Source organism: Mauremys reevesii, linkage group 14 (assembly GCF_016161935.1).
Source record: "Mauremys reevesii isolate NIE-2019 linkage group 14, ASM1616193v1, whole genome shotgun sequence".
NCBI lineage: Eukaryota > Metazoa > Chordata > Testudines > Geoemydidae > Mauremys > Mauremys reevesii.
Window position 1 is genome coordinate 23,873,669 of NC_052636.1, and position 22,179 is coordinate 23,895,847.

Genomic DNA, 22,179 nt, shown 5'->3' on the forward strand with positions numbered 1-22,179 from the left:
GGGTCTGGGCTGGGGCAGGGGGTTGGGGTTGCAGGAGAGGGTGAGGGGTGCAGCATTTATCTCGGGCATCTCCCGAAAGCAACCCGCAGCCCCTAAGCTGGAGGGCCGGGGGCGTCTCTGCACACTGCTACCCGCAGACTCCACCCCCACAGCTCCCATTGCCACAGTTGGCAGAGTTGGCAGTTGGGGCGGGGGCAGCATATGGAGACCCTCCACCCCAACAGTTGTTCTTCTCACAGCTGGCTGATGGGGGGCAGCAGGGGATCTCCCCAATCTGGGGGAATTTCTCTGTGCCCCACTGTTAGTTCTCGATCCTGTCTCCCCCTAACCACGCACACCACTCCCCTCCCCATTATCAGTGTTTTAGAGAGACCTCCCTCCCTTTATGGGATACAGACTCTCTGTGACAGAGACTGACTGGGGCTCCTCTCTGCATGGCTCCAGTGGGGAAGGAAAGAGACTGGGGGAGGGGGAGAAGATGGGCAGAAGGAGTCTAATGGGGCAAAGCCAGAATAGAGGAGATTTTCTTCCTGTTAAAATGTACTGGAGTCTCATCGCTGAAAAGCCGCATCTTGAGTTAAGTTTGAACCAGCAGCCTTTCAATTACCAGGCAAAGGTGTGAACCACAGAGACTGATAACTGCCTGCTTCCCAAATGTGTTTAAAAAACATATTCAGGGGTGCAACTGGTTAGTGCAGAGGGGCCATCTGTTGGGGTTATGAGTTCAAGCTTTCTCTCAAGCCCTTGTTTCTCTTACCTGTGTAGTTTGTTTTGCCTAATTCATATACAAAGTGCTATAGTAGAAAAAGGAGAGTAAGTTCTAAAATGTAGAGGTGGGTGCATACTTTAGAAACATCCCCCCTGTGCTGCCATTAGTTCCAGCAGATTGTTCACTGGAAGGGCAAATTGATTTCTTTGCTGCTGAGAAAGACGCCAGGACAGGTCTGTGGGCACCAGATCTCCCTGCTTCTTCCAGCTCCTTCCCTGCTCCAGTCACTGCTGTAGGAGGATCCTATATGCACTGAGCCTAAACATTTTCCTGGGCCTTCTTAGCATAGTTGGCAGCATGTCAGTCTCATACTCAGTAGGTCCTGAGCTCACACCTCAGAAACGACAATGGTTTTCTGCTCCCTGCTTCAGATTTTCTAAAGGAAATCAGAGAAAAGAAGCTATAGGAGAGTGGTTCCTAGACACTCTAACACACACAGATTTTTCTAAGGCATTAACTTTTCCTACTCTGTGGCGTTTGTATTCTCCATAGAGCAAAATAAAACAAAAACATGCAAGTCTAAGACTAATACAGTATGAAACTCAATACAGATAAAATCTCACCCTCAGAGATCTTCCAATAAGCTTCTTTTGCAGACTAGACTTATTTCTTGTCTGGGCCCAATCTTTGCACCTGGTATAGTCCTTGTTCCAGCTCAGGTGGTAGCTAGGGGATTTCTCACGACAGCAGCCACCTTTCTTCTGTTCCACCCCCTTATACAGCTTTGGTACAAGGCAGGAATCTTTTGTCTCTCTCCTGGGGAAAAGCCCCAGGTTTAAGATGGATTCCTGTACCAGGTGACATGGTCACATGCCCTGTGAGACCCCAAGCCTTCATTGTTCCTGGCCTGACTCACAGATGGTGCAGGACAGAGCCATCTCCAGTCAATTGTCCTGGTTAATGGAAGCCATCAAGAGTCCAAACCACTGTTAATGGCCCACACTTTGCATCATTACAACAGGACCTCAGAATTATAGTTCATATTTCTAGCTTCAGATACAGGAATGATCGGTTCATACAAATAGGCTGAACACACACAGTAGATAATAAGCTTTGTAATGATATTGCACAAGAGACCTTTTGCATGAAGTATGTTCCAGTTACATTATATTCAGACCCATTAGCATATTTTCATAAAATCATCAACATCACAGCAGGAAAAGGGTTTTACTGCGGCACCTGGGAGCAGTTGAGTTTCATGTCCAGGCTGTGCTATGAGTTCCTCCAGGTTTCCCATAAGCACACAGGGCCCTTAGCGGGTACTCTCGATACAGGAATGGCCCAAATACAATGAAGTGATGGGAACTGCATTTTCCTTTTTAATTTTTGAATTTCCAATGACATTTCTATTTGTGATTTTGTTTTGCTTCGTATAACTGTGTTTTCTCAGGGACTTGATATTTACCAGGCTAACTAACAGCTAATAACAGGAGACTTCCAAGCAGGGCGTGGGCGAGCGGAAAAGAACTGTAAGAGACGCTGGTTTTCGACCTTGTGTTAGATAAGAATAGAATGCAGATTGTAGCAGAAATTGCTGAGAGAAGTAAGCTATCAGAAAGGAATATGTACAAACAAAATGCAGTTGTTGCTCGTTACTGTATGTCGCAAAAGGTATAAATGCTTGCCTTGATTGTTTATCTAACCGAGACCTACCTCGGGAGGGGAAACTCTGCCTGTCTGTACTCTCCCAAATAACTGCAGTTGCTCCAAATAAACGGCATAATATAATAACATTTAACATCCCTGTGGTGGGAAGAACATCTCAAAAGCCCAACACTGTGGCATTTGATTTCAAAAAGGAGAACTATACAAAAATGAGGGGGTTAGTTAAACAGAAATTAAAAAGGTACAGTGACTAAAGTGAAATTCCTGTAAGCTGCATGGACACTTTAACGACACCATAATAGAGGCCCAACTTAAATGTATACCCCAATTTAAGAAACACAGTAAAAGAACTAAAAAAGAGCCACCGGGGCTTAACAACCATGTAAAAGAAGCAGTGAGAGACAAAAAGTCTTCCTTTAAAAAGTGGAAGTCAAATCCTAGAAAGGAGCATAAACATTGCCAAATTGTAGGTGACAAATCTGAGGAACTGTCACAGACTGAAGTGTCACTAGAGGAGGTTTTGGAATTAATTGATAAACTCAACATTAACAAGTCACCAGGACCAGATGGCATTCACCCAAGAGTTCTGAAAGAACTCAAATGTGAAGTTGCGGAACTATTAACTATGGTTTGTAACCTGTCCTTTGAATCGGCTTCGGTACCCAATGACTGGAAGTTAGCTAATGTAAAGCCAATATTTTAAAAGGGCTCTAGAGGTGATCCCGGCAATTACAGACCAGTAAGTCTAACATCGGTACCGGGCAAATTAGTTGAAACAATAGTAAAGAATAAAATTGTCAGACACATAGAAGAACATAAATTGTTGGGCAAAAGTCAACACGGTTTCCGTAAAGGAAAATCATGTCTTACTAATCTATTAGAGTTCTTTGAGGGGGTCAACAAACATGTGGACAAGGGGATCCAGTGGACATAGTGTACTTAGATTTCCAGAAAGCCTTTGGCAAGGTCCCTCGCCAAAGGCTCTTACATAAATTAAGTTGTCATGGGATAAAAGGGAAGGTCCTTTCATGGATTGAGAACTGGTTAAAAGACAGGGAACAAAGGGTAGGAATTAATGGCATATTCTCAGAATGGAGAGGGGTAACTAGTGGTGTTCCCCAAGGGTCAGTCCTAGGACCAATCCTATTCACCTTATTCATAAACGATCTGGAGAAAGGGGTAAAAAGTGAGGTGGCAAAGTTTGCAGATGATACTAAACTGCTCAAGATAGTTAAGACCAAAGCAGACTGTGAAGAACTTAAAAAAAATCTCACAAAACTAAGTGATTGGGCAACAAAATGGCACATGAAATTTAATGTGGATAAATGTAAAGTAATGCATATTGGAAAAAATAACTCCAATTATACATAAAATATGATCGGGACTAATTTAGTTACAACAAATCAGGAAAAAGATCTTGGAGTCATTGTGGATAATTCTCTGAAGATGCCCACGCAGTGTGCAGAGGCGGTCAAAAAAGCAAACAGGATGTTAGGAATAATTAAAAAGGGGATAAAGAATAAGACTGCCTATATTATTACCCTTATATAACTCCATGGTATGCCCACATCTTGAATACTATGTACAGATGTGGTCGTCTCATCTCAAAAAAGATATACTGGCATTAGAAAAGGTTCAGAGAAGGGCAATTAAAATGATTAGGGGTTTGGAATGGGTCCCATATGAGGAGAGATTAAAGAGGCTAGGGCTTTTCAGCTTGGAAAAGAGGAGACTAAGAGGGAATATGATAGAGGTATATAAAATCATGAGTGATGTGGAGAAAGTAGATAAGGAAAAGTTATTTATTTATTCCCATAATACAAGAACTAGGGGCCACAAAATGAAATTTATAGGCAGCAGGTTTAAAACAAATAAAAGGAAGTTCTTCTTCACACAGCGCACCGTTAACCTGTGGAACTCCTTACCTGAGGAGGGTGTGAAGGCTAGGACTATAACAGGGTTTAAAAGAAAACTGGATAAATTCATGGAGGTTAAGTCCATTAATGGCTATTAGCCAGGATGGGTAAGGAATGGTGTCCCTAGCCTCTGTTTGTCAGAGGATGGAGATGGATGGCAGGAGAGAAATCACTTGATCATTGTCTGTTCGGTTCACTCCCTGGGCTGCTTCTGCTCTACAACTATAATTGTCTTTTTATACCAGAATCACTAACTTGAGCACCCAATTCCATGTACAGTCCTAGTGGATGTAAGGCACAGGTAACTTTTGCCTCAGGGTAGCTTGTTGGCATCAACCCTCTCTCCCCCACCTGGAGCTGATGAAATTCCTGGCTGGAGGGACACACGCTCCTACAAGTCAAAAGGAAAGGAGCTGATAGTAAAGATCACAGGACTGACCCCAAAGAAGGGTGAACTGCAAAAGTCTGAAGCAGGCAACTCATCCGGCAGAGCTGAGAGACCACAGTGAAGATGGTGCAAAGATCACTATATTGGAATTAGCAAATGTGATTTTTTTTAAAACAAATCTTTGGGAAGCCCTAATAAAGGCATTTCTTACAGTTCTCTCCCATTTGGATTTTCTGATATCTAATAGAGAATGACATCTGACTGAAGCTTTTCCCAAATGCAGAGCATGTGTAGGGTCTCTCTCCACTGTGGATTCTACGATGTCTGACAAAGTTTGAGTGCTCAGTGAAACTTTTCCCACACTCAGAGCATGTGTAGGGGGTCTCTCATGTGTGGATTCTCTGATGTGTGACAAGGCTTGAGCGCTGATTGAAGCTTTTCCCGCACTCAGAGCACGTGTAGGGCGTCTCTCCTGTGTGGATTCTCTGATGTGTGACAAGGCTTGAGCGCTGACTGAAGCTTTTCCCGCACTCAGAGCATGTGTAGGGCTTCTCCCCTGTGTGGATTCTCTGATGTGTCATAAGGTGACAACACAGACTGAAGCTTTTCCCGCACTCAGAGCACGTGTAGGGCGTCTCCCCTGTGTGGATTCTCTGATGTCTGATAAGGTTTGAGAGCTGACTGAAGCTTTTCCCGCACTCAGAGCATGTGTAGGGCGTCTCCCCTGTGTGGATTCTCTGATGTCTGATAAGGTGACAACACAGACTGAAGCTTTTCCCGCACTCAGAGCATGTGTAGGGCTTCTCCCCTGTGTGGATTCTCTGATGTGTGACAAGGCTTGAGCGCTGACTGAAGCTTTTCCCGCACTCAGCGCACATGTAGGGCTTCTCCCCTGTGTGGATTCTCTGATGTCTGATAAGGTTTGAGCGCCGATTGAAGCTTTCCCCGCACTCATGGCATGTGTAGTGTGTCTCTTCCAAGTTGATTCTCTCATGTGTAATAAGGTCTGAGAGGCTACTGAAGTTCTCCTCTGGCCTCTGCTGAGTCTCAGAGGCTTTTACTTTTTCTCGGAGTGCACAACTCCTGGAAACATTCCCTTTGGGTCTTCCTGATAACGTCCCATGTGGCTGTCCTTGCTCAGCATCTTCCTGCAGGGGTTTCTGCTCCTCATTCTCACGCACCATCCTATCACCTGATGGGAGACAGAGAGAATCCAGACATAGGTCACTCCCTGTGCCTGAGAGAAAGGAAATCTCAGAGAGAGGAATGGAAAAAGGGGGGAACAAACCAAAATATGTGCAGGAGAGATCAAACCTATCAGGAGCTGATTTTCCCCAGAGGAGAGATGAAGGGATCAGTTTTGGTCTGCATTTCACCAGAACATGGAGGGGAAAGTGGGATCAGGTAGGGATCTGCTGCCAGTTGTTAGTCAGGATAGGTGGGAAGCCATGAGTGACATCTGCCTAATTATTCCACATCTGCAGGGAACAATCCTGAACTTGGAGAGCTCACAAGGTCTTTATGCGGCATCCCAAATGTTTCCTGTATTCACGGACAGTTTTTGACTTGCTTTAACCATGTCCTCACCTGTGCAGGCAGCTCTTGGAAGCACTTCTTTCTCAGAACCCTGGAGGTTCGGGACCCACGGCTCTTCCCCTCGTTCCAGCTGTGAGACCACATCAGGTTTGGAATTTAGAAACCCTATGCCAGACAAAGAAAACAAGGGAGGTCAGTGGAATTTGTGGGATACTTGTCACAAAGAATAGTCCATGGTTTTAAGCTCAGATCATTTTTAAGCAGTAACATCCCAAGGCCAGCTTCCTTGGCTCCAAGTGGCAGGAGAGTTATTATTATTATTAATCATACGCATTACCTAGTGCTTAAGGACCAACTAACAGTGTGTCTCCGTTGTGCTAGGCACAGTACAAATGCAGAATAGTAGATGGCCCATGCTCTGAAGAATTTACCGTCTAAATAGACAAGACAGACACAGCACGGGGAAAGGGGTAGAACCCTCTGTTAGAATGGCGATATTCAGGCCTGCCTGCAAAGCCTATATTTTAAGAACTTAGGCCTATTTTTATCACTTAGCTAGTTACAGGAGTATGAAAACAAAGAATCAAAATCACAGTCTGCCTGTGTCTGGGCCTTCTCTCACTAGGATAGCCTGAGGCCTTGTTCTTAGGCTAAGGCCTTTGGCTAAGCAGCAGGGGCAGCCATAAGCTGGGAAGCGAAGGGTCATATCCTCACATCCCAAACCAGTCACACTGAAATAAGGTGCTATTGGGCTGTTAGGAACTCGATCCTGTCCAGATCTTAAGATGGTTAAAGAAACCTTAATTTGATAGCATTCTGTCTGGCAAGAAATCCCTTATCAATGGTTGTGGTTGTGAAACCCTCATTTCTGTATTGCTTTATCTTTATGGCCACCACTTTTACATTGTTAATCAGTCTGGTTCTCTAATTGTTTCTCTCTCCTGTATAATTAATGTGCCAGGTGTAAGTTAATTAGGGTACTGGTTTATAATTGGTTAGAGCAGGAGTAGGCAACCTATGGCGGCACACGAGTTGATTTTCAGTGGCACTCACACTGCCCATGTCCTGGCCACCGGTCCAGAAGGCTCTGCATTTTTAATTAATTTTAAATGAAGCTTCTTAAACATTTTAAAAACCTTACTGACTTTATATACAATAGTTTAATTATGTATTATAGACTTATAGAAAGAGACTTTCTAAAAACGTTAAAATGTATTATTGGCACATGAAATCTTAAATTAGAGTGAATAAATGAAGACTCAGTACACCACTTCTGAAAGGGGGCCGACGCCTGGGTTAGAGAATTATGTCACAATATGTTAGAATTGTTTAGTTAAATTTCAGCACAATGATTGGTTAAGGTATAGCTGAGAATATTACTCTATAAATGGGGTCAAACAGGAGGGGGGAAGGAAATTGGAATCATAGAATATCAGGGTTGGAAGGGACCTCAGGAGGTCATCTAGCCCCACCCCTGCTCAAAGCAGGACCAATCCCCAACTAAATCATCCCAGCCAAGGCTTTGTCAAGCTTGACCTTAAAAACCTCTAAGGAAGGAGATTCCACCACCTCCCCAGGGAACCCATCCCAGGGCTTCACCACTCTCCTAGTGAAATAGTGTTTCCTAATATCCAACCTAAACCTCCCCCATTGCAACTTGAAATCATTACTCTTTATTCTGTCATCTGCTACCACTGAGAACAGTCTAGATCCATCCTCTTTGGAACCCCCCTTCAGGTAGTTGAAGGCTGCTATTAAATCCCCCCTCATTCTTCTCTTCTGCAGGCTAAACAATCCCAGTTCCCTCAGCCTCTCCTCAGAAGTCATGTGTTCCAGTCCCCTAACCATTTTTGTTGCCCCCCGCTGGATGCTTTCCAATTTTTCCACATCCTTCTTATAGTGCTGGGCCCAAAACTGGACACAGTGCTCCAGATGAGGCCCCATGAATGTTGAATGTTGGTTAGGGGGCGAACGGGAACAGGGACACAGGCCAGGCTCTGCGGCATCAGAGCTAGGAAGGGAACACTGGGGAACAGACTGTATCGGCTCATAGAGATAAGCCCGACTGGCGTGAAGGGCTTCGGAATATGTAATCTTATAGGTGTAAAAATTGTACAGACTATACCACCCTGTGACATCATCGACAAAGTGCCCATTTGTGCCTGGGTAGGGGCCCTGCTCTGGGAGGGAGGATGCAGCAAGGACTCAGGATCGGTGGCCGGGGTCGCTGTGCATAGAGATGGGGAGGTTATATGGGATGGGGGGTAATGAGTGGGAGAGGGAGGTCAAGAGTTAAAATATTAATATTTGGGGAAAAAATGTATAATAAAGTGAAACTGAACAGAAATAAAACTGGAGTGGAGGCTCTAAAGCAACAAGGCTTCGGTAGGGATTTGGGGTTAAAGGTCTGGGATCCCCCACAGCTCCAGATCCCCAAACCTCTCCTCCCTCCCACTGACCCACCCAGCCCACTTCCTGGGTGCCCTTCCCCCACACTCCCCTCCCCTTCTTCCCATTACTCTCAGCCAGCACCACCTCCCGGCACCTTGGGAGCATCTTCTGTTCCCTCCTCGTCTCTCACAACCTCATCTCTCCTTTCTCCATCTTACCTCTAACCCTGCACACACCTTCCCCATGTCCAGGCACCACAGAATTATCTACTCCCCCTCTTCTCCTCCTCTCACATGGGTCTGTTCTCCTTTCACCTTTGGGCTCCTGAATGACAAAATTATACTCTCTTCTATCAAAAGAGGAGCTCATCTGACTGTCACACAAGCCATGCATTGGTCACACACCTATTTACTCAATTTAGAATTCTACAGGCAGCATATTTTCCTCTTAAAATGAGGAAAAGCCATGAAAGCTACAGTGATTAATGTAGTTATGAATGTAGCCAATAAGGATACATTCAATGCCATTTTAAAATGTCTGATGGCACCAAAAAGGCACATGTCCAAAAATGATACTAGTGGGTGGGAGATAAGGCAAAAAAAGGGGGAGCAAGGAAACTTGTCAAAACTTGTATGATGAATAAAGGTATAAAGTTATTACTACTCAGGTTCTTCAGAGACCCCACAGCTTCTAATAACCCAGGAGACAGGACTCCTTACCCAGCGAGGTCACCGTCTCATAGTTCTCCTGCATGACATCCCTGTAGAGGGCTCTCTGAACAGGGTCCAGCAGAGCCCATTCCTCCCTGGTGAAATACACAGCCACCTCCTCGAAAGTCACCAACTCCTGAAAGAGCAAGAGTCCAACACTCAGTACCTGCTGCCCCACTCACAATCCCACTATTCACGGAACAGCAGCACCAGGGAAATGGAAGCTCCGGGAGGCACATGTTAACAGAGTCCCACCTCACCTTGCCTAGAGCAGCCAGGAAGCATCAGAGGGTAGAATGAGAGAACCTTTGCGTCTCCCAGCTGACAGATGGAGGCAGGGTCGTCACATTTATCACATACCTACTAGCCAGAGTTTGATATAGGAGATGGGGCTGGCTCTGGACCCTACTAATGGCTCCCTGGTAGGAAACACTCTCCAAATAAAATATAAGGAAGAAAAGGGAAGTCAGTAGTAAAGAATATTACTTAGAACAGGGGTAGGCAACCTATGGCACGGGTGCTGAAGGCAGCACGCAAGCTGATTTTCAGTTGCACTCACAATGCCCGGGTCCTGGCCACCAGTCCGGGGGGCTCTGCATTTTAATTTAATTTTAAATGAAGTTTCTTAAACATTTTAAAAGCCTTATTTACTTTACATACAACAATAGTTTAGTTATATATATTATAGACAGAGAAAGATCTTCTAAAAATGTTAAAATGTATTACTGGCCCACTCAAAACCTTAAATTAGACTGAATAAATGAAGACTTCTGAAAGGTTGCTCACCCTGAGTTAGAAGGTCAGAATTGTAGAAAATTGATAAGGGAAGCTATCAGAAATCAATGACCAATCAATGAAAATAAGAAGGAAGTTTTGAAAAGTATATTAATCCTAACAATGGTAGTGATAAATTACTAGACGGAAATGGCAGAATTATCAAAAATAATGCAGAAGAGGTAAAAGTGTTCAATAAATATTTCTCTCCTGGATTTGGAGAAAAACAGATGCTGTACTCGTATCATAAGATGTTGACGACGACACTCTTTCCATTCCAACAAGAACTCACAAGGACATTAAACAGCAGCTATTACAGTTAGACATGTTTAAATAAGCAGGTCCAGATCACTTGTATCCAAGAGTTTTTAAAGACCTGGTGGAGGAGCGTGGTGGACTATTAATGTTGATTGTAATTAGGACTTGGAAAACTGGGGAAATTCCAGAAGACTAGAATTAAGCTAATGCTGTGCCAGCCAATACTAAAAAGTGTAAAAGAGATGACCTAGCTAATTACAAGAGTGTCAGTCTGATATCATTACTGAGCAAAATAATGGAGCAGTCGATACTGGATTTTGTTAATAAAGAATTAAAGGATGGTAATAGCATTAGCACCTATTAACAAAGGTTTAGAGAAAATAGATCCTATCAAACTAACTGGATATCCTTATTAGATGAGATCAAAAGTTTGGTTGCAGCTAATATTATTATTATCTAGACTTCTGTAAGGAATATGACTTGATTCAGCACAATATTTTGAGTAAAAAACTAGAATGATACAAAATAAACACGGCATACATTAAATAGATTAAAAACTGGGATTGTAAATGGGGAACCATGGTCGAGTGGATTTATTTCTAGCGGGTTCCCACAAGGATTGCTTTTTGCCCGTGTGCTATTTAACATTCTTATCAATGACCTAGAACAGAATATAAAATTATCACGGATAAAGTTTACAGTTACCACAAAGATTGAGGGTGGTGGTAACTAATGAAGTGCCAGTAGATTCATGCTCCAGCACTGGGAGTCTGGGAAGTTGTCCCAGCCCTGGCTGGAGGGTTATTTCCTGTTCCACAAAGAGAAGTTCCATTCCCAAATCCGGTGCCTTGAAATTAGGCCCTATCTGACACTACACCCCATATTCAGCATAGTGGTATGGTTATAATATGATTAGGACATAATTATGATGCATTTTGTGCAAGATGCGTCATGTGCTGAATATGATTATCCTATTTGTGTGCATGCATCATGTTTGTATTTGAAGTTAAGGATATTGACTCTGTATCTGTATTTCAAATGTGCTTACTCTGGGTAACACCCACAACGAGCCTTTCAGGTACAACAACGAAGAAGCCAGACAGAGCTGATGGCTCATCAACAAAGACAATGGACCGTGGAAGAGCTTAGCCTTCCTGTGATTGTTTCAGCCAGCCTATGAGTCATGGCTACTATGACTCAGCAGGACACGCTAGGACATGTGACTAGACCACATGACAACGAACTCCATTTTGGTACCTGTATTTTTCCACAAACTGGACTGGGAACTTAGTTTGGAACAAATGGTTCCCGCCATATGGAAAAGCTACATAAGGTGGGGTGTGACATCATCTCTTGGCCTCATTCCCCACACAAGAGAACTCCTGGAAACACCTGAGGAACAAAGACTGAACTGGGGGAACTGCTGGTCCCAGGGTAAAGGGATTTCTAGCCTGTGTATGGAAACTTGGGGGACTGCTTGTACCATCAGTCAGGGTGAGAAACTGCTAATTCAAATTCTATCCAGATAGTATGTTAGGCTTAGTTTGAGCTTTTGGTTATCTGCTAAATAATCTCCTTTGATCTGTTTGCTATCACTTAGAATTGTTGGGATACGTTAGGGTTCAGTAAAAGAGCTGGGAAGCTGCTAATGTGCTGACATGCATTGGGGACAAAGGCATAAGCAGGCAGTAATTCTTTGCTTAACAATTAAGTTGCCATATTTTTCCTCTCTCTGTTGCTTGTAAGAATTGACATTGATGCAGCTGCATGAGAAATGTAGTTGCTGGAATGAATGTCCTTTGTGTGAAAGAAAGTAAAAGAAATGTTACCTCCCCCTCCCTTCCTTTCCCAGCTACATAAACAAGCCCTGGCTTATGGCCCCTTCCTCCCTCCCCGAGAACTGCTCATTGACCCTTCCTCCATACCCCAAGAACTGCTGTTTAGGGAAATTTGTGGCAACACGTTATTGCAAAGAACTGTGATACTGTGACAGTGGATAGGGGTGGGTATACTAATTGTATGAGTGTTTCTACTACTTAATAAGGGGTTTGGGGGTGTTGTAACGGATGTAGGTGTTTACATACAAACTCAGATAAAAGGCATGTGATGTAACTAATCCAGTGCTTACTCGATAGTTGGGTCAAGGGGAACAAGTAACACAATAAAGAAGCCTGTATTCATATCCGCCTCTGGATCAACCGGCTCCTTTTTTGTTCTAACAATAATTACTTAAAATCTACCTTTCTGCCATTAATACACTTGTTTTATGCTTTATCTTAATCAGTGCATTTTGAGTGAAGTGTTTGGGGAAAAGCTGAGCTTGGTTAGCACAGGCTTGTTGTGCACATCTTTCCCATATCGAGGGGAAGGTGAACTATATTAATGAGCTTACATTACAGAGGTCCCTGTGCACTATAAGATGGTAGAATTCTAAATTTATACTACAGCAGGTGTGCAAGGTTGGGGAGCTGGGAAATTGGCTGTTGTCTCTATCTGTCCTTGAGCGGCTCAGGTAAAGCACTCAGGTAGCTTAGTTGGCTGCATGGCGCCACCTGCTGTCGTGTTGGGTGATGACAGGCCCTGGAGAGGCTGGCTGAATCTCCAGCAAAGCCATGTGAGAAGGGCCAGCCCAGCTTGAGGGTTAGAGGGCACAGCGGTTCCCAGAAGCTCCCCAGACTGCACCCCGGGGTGACAACCCATCACACCCTAGAGTACACAAATCTCAGCAGGTTTGTCACATCCTGTCCCCTCCCTTTCTCCACCCGAGATATTTCCTTCCTCCCACCACCTCCAGCAGCTCCTACCCTCCTATGCACATACTGCTCCTCTCCCTCCAAGCAGAACCCACCACCAGCTCCCTGAGAATCCCTTACCTGAGCCAGCTCCATTGCAGCCATTTCCTTCCCCCTGGGAGGACGGGATGATCTGGAGCAAAACGTGGACGTTAATCTGTAGCCTGCCAGGACGAGAAGGGCAATGTGAGACAATGCAGAGGGGGCTTTTGTCCATTCCACATGCTGATTCCCCCCTAATTTTTCCCTTTTAATGGACACTCTAGGTTCTGCCACACTGTGAAGCACAGAGTGACCTTATTCCAGTACAGGCCTAGCCCCCTCCCACCAGGGTGTAACCCTCTGAGACACAGTGAAACCCTCCCAGTAACATCCTCTGTTATACTTACCAAGTTTGCAGACAATACCAAGCTGGGAGGGGTTGCAAGTGCTTTAGAGGATAGGCCAGGGAGGGAGAGCTCAGTGGTTTAAGCATCGGCCTGCTAAACCCAAGGCTGTAAGATCAATCCTTGAGGGGGCCATTGAGGGATTTGGGGCAAAAATCTGTCTGGGGATTTGTCCTGCTTTGAGCAGGGGATTGGACTAGATACCTCCTATGGTCCCTTCCAACCCTGATATTCTATGATTAAAATTGAAAATGATCTGGAGAAAAGGCCTGAAGTAAATAGGATGAAATTCAATTAGGACAAATGCAAAGTGCTTCATTTAGGAAGGAACAATCAGGTGCACACGTACAAAATGGGAAATTCCTGCCCAGGAAGGAGCACTGCGGAAAGGGAGCTGGGGGCCAGAGTGGATCACAAGCTAAGTATAAGTCAAAAGGGCAAATATCATTCTGGGATGTATTTGAGGGAGTACTGTAAGCAAGACACAAGCAGTAATTCTTCCACTCCACTCTGTGCGGATTAGGACACAACTGGAGTACCGTGTCCATTTGTGGGTGCCACATATGAGGAAAGATGTGGACAAATTGGAGAAAGTCCAGAGAAGAGCAACAAAAATGATTAAAGGTCTAGAAAACATGACATATGAGGGAAGATTGAAAAAATTGGGTTTGTTTAGTCTGGAGTAGAGGGGACATGATAATAGTTTTCAAGTACATAAAAGGTTGTTACAGGGATGTGGAAGAAAAAATTGTTCTTAACCTCTGAGGATAGGACAAGAAGTAATGGCCTTAAATTGCAGCAAGGGCAATTTAGGATGGAGATTAGGAAAAAACTTCCTAACTGTCAGAGTGGTTAAACTCCAGAACAAATAGCGTAGAGAGGTTGTGGAATCTCCATCACTGGGGATATTTAAGAGCAGGCTGGACAAACACCTGTCAGAGATTGTCTAGATAATACTTAGTCCTGCCTTGAGTGCAGGGGACTGGCCTAGATGACCTCTCGAGGTCCCTTCCAGTTCTATGATTCTAAGGGATTGGCTACACTTACAAATTTGCAGCGCTGCAGCAGGGTGTGAAAACACACCTCTGCAGCGCTGCAAATTGTGGTTAAAGCGCCAGTGTAGTCAAAGCCCCAGCGCTGGGAGCCGTGCTCCCAGCGCTGTCCGTTATTCCCCACAGGGAGGTGGAGTACGGACAGCGCTGGGAGAGTTTTCTCCCAGCGCTGGCGCTTTGACTACACTTAGCGCTTTGAAGTTTAAGTGTAGCCATAGCCTATGAAAAAGGCCAGAGAAGAGCAGAATCAAAGGAGTCACTCTGGGATTCTCCCTGTCACTGTCCCCAAGGCAGCTCTCAGGTTAACTAAGTTGTTTGATACTTTAGCCTTTGTAGAGTCTCTCCTGGCAGTGCCCCCTTCTTGGGCTGGGCCTAGTTTTAGCTTTTGACAAGCGTGACCCCAGGGGCTCTGAGACTGGGCCTTCTTGCCTCAGCACATCTTGTTCCTTTCTGTGGCTCCCCAGTGAGTCCCAATGAGTAGATACTCCTCATACAGACTGTGAAAATAAGAAGGGCCCACTGCATCAGAGCAATGGTCCATCTAGCTCAGTGGCCAATGCCAGGTGCTTCAGAGGGAAAGAACAGAACAGGTAACCATCAAATGATCCATCCCCTGTCACCCATTCCCAGCTTCTGGAAACAGAGGCTAGAGACACCATCCCCGCCCAGCCTGCCTGTGACACTGGCAGATGAGGTGTTAGCTCTTACACAAGCTTTTATGTCTTAATTGAACATGGACAAACACACAGTGGAATCAGTCTGACTCACCTGTGTTAGTATTGTCAAAACAGGTATTAGGACTATAAGAACATGTTTAGACTTCATTAAATGCTTGATAGTTTCTGCCTGGGTTAATATCTGACTAGTTGCATTGTGAGCCTCTGTAAATCAACAGACAGGAGAGAGACTTTACCTAGGTGAAGTGCTGATTGACAACCGAATGCATTACACCCTGCCTGGCAGGAAAGGTCCATCCACACCAGAGAGACTATTATGGGACCTTAAAGACGACACAACACTGTTGTTGTGCTCTTGACTTCCCATTAGCTGAGCTGGCATCTCAGAGCACGTGGCAGGAAGGGGATGAAAAACCCCCATACAGAAGGAACTGATCTGTATGCTGCTTGGACTCGGGGCGGGGAGTTTTTACGCATCAGCAAGAGATCCCCAGCTGCCTAGCCGGGGTTAGTCCTAAAGAAGATATAGAGCTTGCTTATTACAGAAGCTTCTATTACCTTTTGAAATCTAAGACTGCAACTCGTCTGCATCTATAGGATTACCTGCTTTAACTTTGTAAACAACTCTCCTTTCCTTTTAAATAAGTCTTAATACAGGTTATGACAGGACTGGCTACAAGTGTTGTCTTTGTTGGGAGATCTAAGATTCAATTGACCTAAGGAAGTGACTGGTCCTTTGGGACTTGCAGTAACCTGAACATTGCTGTGACTCGTGGGGTAAGGCAGTGGTTCTCAACCATGAGTCTGGGGTTGGGTAACCAGGGCTGGAGTGCAGGAGGGGTGTGGGATGCGGCAGGGGGCTCAGGGCAGGGAGCTGGGGTGCAGGAGGGGTGTGGGATGTGGCAGGGGGCTCAGGGCAGGGAGCTGGGGTGCAGGAGGGGTGTGGGATGCGGCAGGGGGCTCTGGGAAGGGGTTGGGGTGCAGGAGGGGGGTGGGATCCCGCAGGGCGCTCAGGGCAGGGAGCTGGGGTGCAGGAGGGGTGTGGGTGGGGGCTGGGGGCGCCGGGCTGGGGGTTGGGGTGCAGGGGTGTGGGATGCGGCAGGGAGCTCAGGCTGCCACCCATCTCCAGCACAGCAGCGCCCGCGCCCCAGGACCCGCCTTGTCTCCTCAGACAGAGGTGAGTGACGGAGGGTGCACAAGGGGGCCGGTTCGGGGAGGGAGAGGGATAACAAAACACAGCCTCTGGGAGTCACCCCGCAGGAAGTGACGGTGACAGGCCCTGTGGTGGCAGTAAAGGGGGAGGGGAGGGAGTGGGAGCACCACCCTCAAAGGCAATGCTGGAGACCCAGTAAACTCTGAAGGGGACTGAGAGTCTCCCAGGGCCCCACAGCCTGATGGGATCTGTCCAAAGTCCCCCCCACTTCTTTTCTTTCATTCCTTTATGTCTCCAACGTGGTGCCTGTGGATGCCACAGCGCCCGCCAGGGCGTCTAAGAGCACCTGCGTACTGGCCGGTGAACAGAAATTCAGCGGCATTTTGCTGGCAACGCCTCTGGGTGTGTGTCATGGGTCAGGAGAACTCAGTGTCCAGTCCTGTGGGGCTGTGCTCCTGGCTCATACCTCCAGCACTCACTGCTGCCCCTCCCTTACCAGCTGCACTGTTCAGCCAGCCCCAGGCCTCAGGGAGGTCACTGCCCCCCCTCCCCACCCCAAACCTTCAAACAGGGACATGGTGCACCAGTGCCAATCAGAGTGCACTAGTGTAAATTCTGTCTGTACTAAGGGTTTGCACCAGTGCCTAAAACACCAGGGTGGCAGAGACCTTCAGTGCCCAAAACAGCAGTACGGTGGCACTAGAACTGGGATCTATTTCTAGCTCGGTCACAGACAGCCTGGGTGACCTTGGACGCATCAGTGTTTCTCCTCCCAACTTTAGTTTCTTTACCCAGCTGCCCACTCACTGGGGTCTCCTCTCTCTCCAGAGCTGCTCACCACTACAGTCTGTGTGGGTGTCCCCAGAGCTAAGGCAGTTCAGCTCGGGAATAGTCTTACAAGGGGGGCTGGGGAGTCTCTTTCCCTGGAAGTTTTTAAGAACGAGTAGGACAAAGCTCTGTCAGAGACAATCTACATATACTTGGTCCTGCCTCGGCAGAGAGAGCTGGACTTGATGACATCTTGAGGTCCTATCTAGCCCTACATGTCTAGGATGTGATGAAATATATATATATATATTTTATATATATATATATATAAAAACACAACATACAGAGTAAAACCCACCACAACGTAATGTCAGGTAATTCAGGGGGAAATAAAACACAACCTACACTCCACAGCATAAAATGACAATACAAAGGAAAAGAAAGCAACACGATGCAAACGACGACATCCTAGGACAAAAGCACACAATGGAAAATAGCTCAACTCAATCCAACACAGCACAGGCACCAAACAAGCGGAGGCAAAACAATGAACCATAAAACTGCTACACAACATGGTGCGATCACAGTTCCAAATGGCACCATGCAAATCAGCTCAGCGTAGAACAGGACACAGCACAAAAGAGAATTATTTCAATGTAGGCCTGGAAGGGATCTTGAGAGGGCGTCTACTCCAGCCCCCTGTGACGAGTCAGGACCAAGTATCCCTAGACATTCCCAGACTGGTGTATCTCTAACCTGGTCTTAAAAACCTCCAATGAAGGAAATTCCACAGCCTCCCTTGGAAGCCAATGCAAGGCAAGCACAGGCCAAAACAACGCTGCACACACACACGCTGGGCCTGGGGTTAAGGGGAGAGGCAAGAACTCAAACAATCTGGGTTCAGTTTCCAGTTTTGCCCCAAATTCTCCATGCAAACTTGTTCGACACCGGCGGCTGGCCCATCCCCGCTGACTTGGGCTCACACGGCTCAGGCTGTGGGGCTGTTTAATTGTGGTGTCCATGTTCCGGCTGGGGCTGCAGCCCAAGGTCTGGCACCCTCCCACCTCGCAGGGTCCTACAGCCTGGCCCCAGCACGAGCCCAGACATCTACACTGCAATTAAACAGCCCCTTCGCCTGAGCCCGTGAGCCTGAGTCACCAGGCATGGGCTAGCTGGGGGTTTTAGTGGCAGGGTAGAGATACCCTTGGTGTCTGTTCAGCACCTGTCACAATGGGGATCCTGATCTTGGTCAGTGTCTGTGCAGAGTCCTGCGCAACAGGGGCCTGACCTCAGTCGGTGTCTCTGCAACTCCCAGCATTACAGGATCCCTGATTTTGTTTGAGGTCGCTGCAGCAACTGGCAAAATGTGGGAGCAGGATCTGTCAGGGTCAGTGCAGTGTCCAGTACAGTGGTGGGGTGTGATCTTCATTAGGGTCAGTGCAGGGCCAGACCCAACGGGGACACAGATCTCAGTCGAGGTCTCTGAAGTGCCCAGAACAATGGAGGAAGTGGTTTGGGTCGCAGTCGTTCACTGCCTGGCACAAAGGGGGGGGGGGGGCGCGGGGCGGTGATCTCGCTCCAGGTCTCAGTTTTGCCTGGCACAATGTGGGGTCTGATCTTAGTTGGGGTCTCTGCAGCACCTGACAGAACAGGGCCACGCTCAGTACGATAAGAGCGCTGATCTCAGTCACACACCTGGGGGGAAGGGGTGAATCTCCCCGGATTTGACAGCCCATGTGAGACACTGAGCGAGAAACGGGGCAGAACTGGAGAGAATTTGTATCGGGGGCGAGAGGCAAGTGGCACCAACAGGGACAGGATCCAATTAACCCCCCTCCCCCCTTCGCCCGCCCGCCACTTCCCCCCCCGGGGAATTTCCTGGCTGCACAGAGACAGTTCAACCCCCCCCACCGCGTCCCACTGACCTTCCCCCCCCTACAACTCCAGCTTCTCCCCTTGCTGCCTGACACCCCCCATCTCCCCCCAGGGACCCCCGCCGGGCTCCCCATCCCAGCGGGGCGGATCCTGCTGCGGCTCCGCTGGGGCCGAGGCGGCTCCGAGGCTTCTCCCGGGTTCCCGGGGCAGAGTCACGTGCCCGCCCCCAGCGCCCCCGGGGTCTCTCACCCCCGGGGCTCCGGGCGGCTGGGGCGGGCAGAGCCCGGGGGCGGGGCCCAGCTGGAGAAACCCCGGCCGGGCCCCGCACAGACCCCGGGGAGCAGCAGCGGCTCAGCCCGGGCCCGGCTCACGCGGAGGCGGCAGCAGCAGCTTTGTTCTCCCGCCCCCAGCGGGACTCGCACGGCGCATGCGCAGTAACAGCGGCTGGAACCCTCCCGATTCCAGCGCGGGGGGAGGGGCGGTGTGAGGGCCCCCGGGGGGGGGGATTTTACGGTTGAAGGGGCCGGAGGGGAGGGGACGGCAGTGGGGGAGGGGCAGGTGCGTCCGGTCCGGTCCGGCCCGGCCCAGGGCGGGGGGGGGTCTCGGGCCCAGGTGTCTGTTCCCCGCGCCCCGCTCGGCTCTTACCGGTTCTGCCGCGCGCCCGGAGCCTCCCGCCGCAGCGGCCGGAAGTGACGTACAAAGCAGGGGCGGGGGAAATGAGTCACGTGACTGGTCAAGTGTAACGACAGACAGCTCCCGCTCGGGATTCGCTACTTGGGCTGCACTGAGCATGCGCAGCCGCATGGAGCGGAGCCTGCGCAGTAACCGCCGCTGTGGCCGCTGCCCGCTCTCTGCCCTCACCGCTCCCGGCGCTTCGCTGCCCGCTCCGCGGGGGGGTGAAAAGCCCCGGGGGGCAAATCGCAGCGGGGGGGAGGGGCTGCCAGGGGCTGAGCGGGGCAGAAATTCACTGGCCGGGGGTCGAGCTGCTGCAGGGGGCGGCGGGGGAGGGGCCGGGGGGGAAATGGGGGGGAGCCGCTGCCAGACCCTGTGCGGGACAAACCCCCGTTTGGGGGGGGAACAGGGGCCCCTCGGGCCGAGCCCCCGCTGCGCGCGCAGATCCGGGGGCCGGGCGGGGGCACCGGCTGTCTCGGTTCTGCCGCGTGTCAGCCCGGGGGCGGGTTCCCGGGGCCCAGGCACCGCCCCGCCTGTCCGAGCCCCGACCCCGCAGCGCCGCTCGGTCTGTGCCAGCGCTGCGGGGCGGCCCCAGCTCCGGCCGGGAGCCCCAGTGCGGGGCACACCGGCCAGACCCCGCCCCCGGCTCTGCCTCCCGCCCGGGACTGTGGGAAAGTGTCTGTGTCCGTGTGAAACCCCGCAGCCCCTTCCCTGGTGCAGCGCCGAGCTGCCAACTCCCAGCCCGCGTGTCCCCTGCACCCCATCCCTGCCCCAGCTCAGAGCCTGCCCCTTCACTCAACCTCCCATAGCCTGCACCCTCCTGCCCCCAACTCCCCTGAGCCCGCGTGTCCGCACCCCCTGCACACCCATCCCCTGCCCCAGCTCAGAGCCTGCCCCTTCACTCAACCTCCCCATAGCCTGCACCCCCTACCCCAACTCCCCCAGCCCGCGTGTCCGCACCCCTGCACCCCATCCCCTGCCCCAGCTCAGAGCCTGCCCCCTCACTCAACCTCCCCATAGCCTGCAACCCTCCCGCCCCAACTCCATCCCAGAGCCCGTGTGTCCACACCCCTGCACCTCCATCTCCTGCCCCAGCTCAGAGCCTGCCCCTCACTCAATCTCCCATAGCCTGCAACCCTCCCACCCCAACTCCCTCCCGACCCCGCATGTCCGCACCCCCTGCACCTCCATCCCCTGCCCCAGCTCAGAGCCTGCACCCTCACTCAACCTCCCCATAGCCTGCAACCCTCCTGCCCCCAACTCCCCGAGCCCGTGTGTCCTCACCGCCTGCACTCCCATCCCCTGCCCCAGCTAAGAGCCTGCCCCTCACTCAACCTCCCCATAGCCTGCAACCCTCCTGCCCCCAACTCCCTCCCAGAGCCCGCGTGTCCGGACCCCTGCCCCCATCCCCTGCCCCAGCTCAGAGCCTGCCCCTCACTCAACCCCATAGCCTGCAACCCTCCCGCCCCCAACTCCTCCCGACCCGCATGTCCGCACCCCCTGCACCCCCATCCCCTGCCCCAGCTCAGAGCCTGCACCCTCACTCAACCTCCCCATAGCCTGCAACCTCCCGCCCCAACTCCCCTGAGCCCGTGTGTCCACACCCCTGCACCCCATCCCTGCCCCAGCTCACAGCCTGCCCCCTCACTCAACCTCCCCATAGCCTGCACCCCTGCCCCCAACTCCCCCGAGCCCGCGTGTCCCCTGCACCCCATCCCCTGCCCCAGCTCAGAGCCTGCACCTCACTCACCCTCCCCATAGCCTGCACCTCCTGCCCCCAACTCCCCCAGAGCTCGCGTGTCCCCTGCACCCCCATCCCCTGCCCCAGCTCAGAGCCTGCCCCTCACTCAACCTCCCCATAGCCTGCAACCCTCCCGCCCCCAACTCCCCCGAACCCGCATGTCCGCACCCCTGCACCCCCATCCCTGCCCCAGGTCAGAGCCTGCCCCCTCACTCAACCTCCCCATAGCCTGCAACCCTCCCCCCAACTCCCCCGAGCCCGCGTGTCTGCACCCCTGCACCCCATCCCTGCCCCAGCTCAGAGCCTGCCCCCTCACTCAGCCTCCCCATAGCCTGCAACCCCCCCCCCAACTCCCCACCAGCCCGCGTGTCCACCCCTGCACCCCATCCCCTGCCCCAGGTCAGAGCCTGCACCCCTCACTCAACCTCCCCATAGCCTGCAACCCTCCTGCCCCTCAACTCCCCCGAGCCCGCGTGTCCGCACCCCTGCACCCCATCCCTGCCCCAGGTCAGAGCCTGCACCCCTCACTCAACCTCCCCATAGCCTGCACCCTCCGCCCCCAACTCCTCCCAGAGCCCGTGTGTCTGCACCCCATCCCCTGCCCCAGCTCAGAGCCTGCCCCCTCACTCAACCTCCCCATAGCCTGCAACCCTCCGCCCCCAACTCCCCCGAGCCGCGTGTCCGCACCCCTGTACCCCATCCCCTGCCCCAGGTCA

The 22,179-nt window shown here is 50.1% G+C and overlaps 1 pseudogene; it reads right to left on the minus strand.

Annotated features, from left to right (window-relative positions):
• The window catches only part of LOC120381560, a 288,979-nt pseudogene that overhangs the window by 121,355 nt on the left and 145,445 nt on the right, over positions 1–22,179 (minus strand).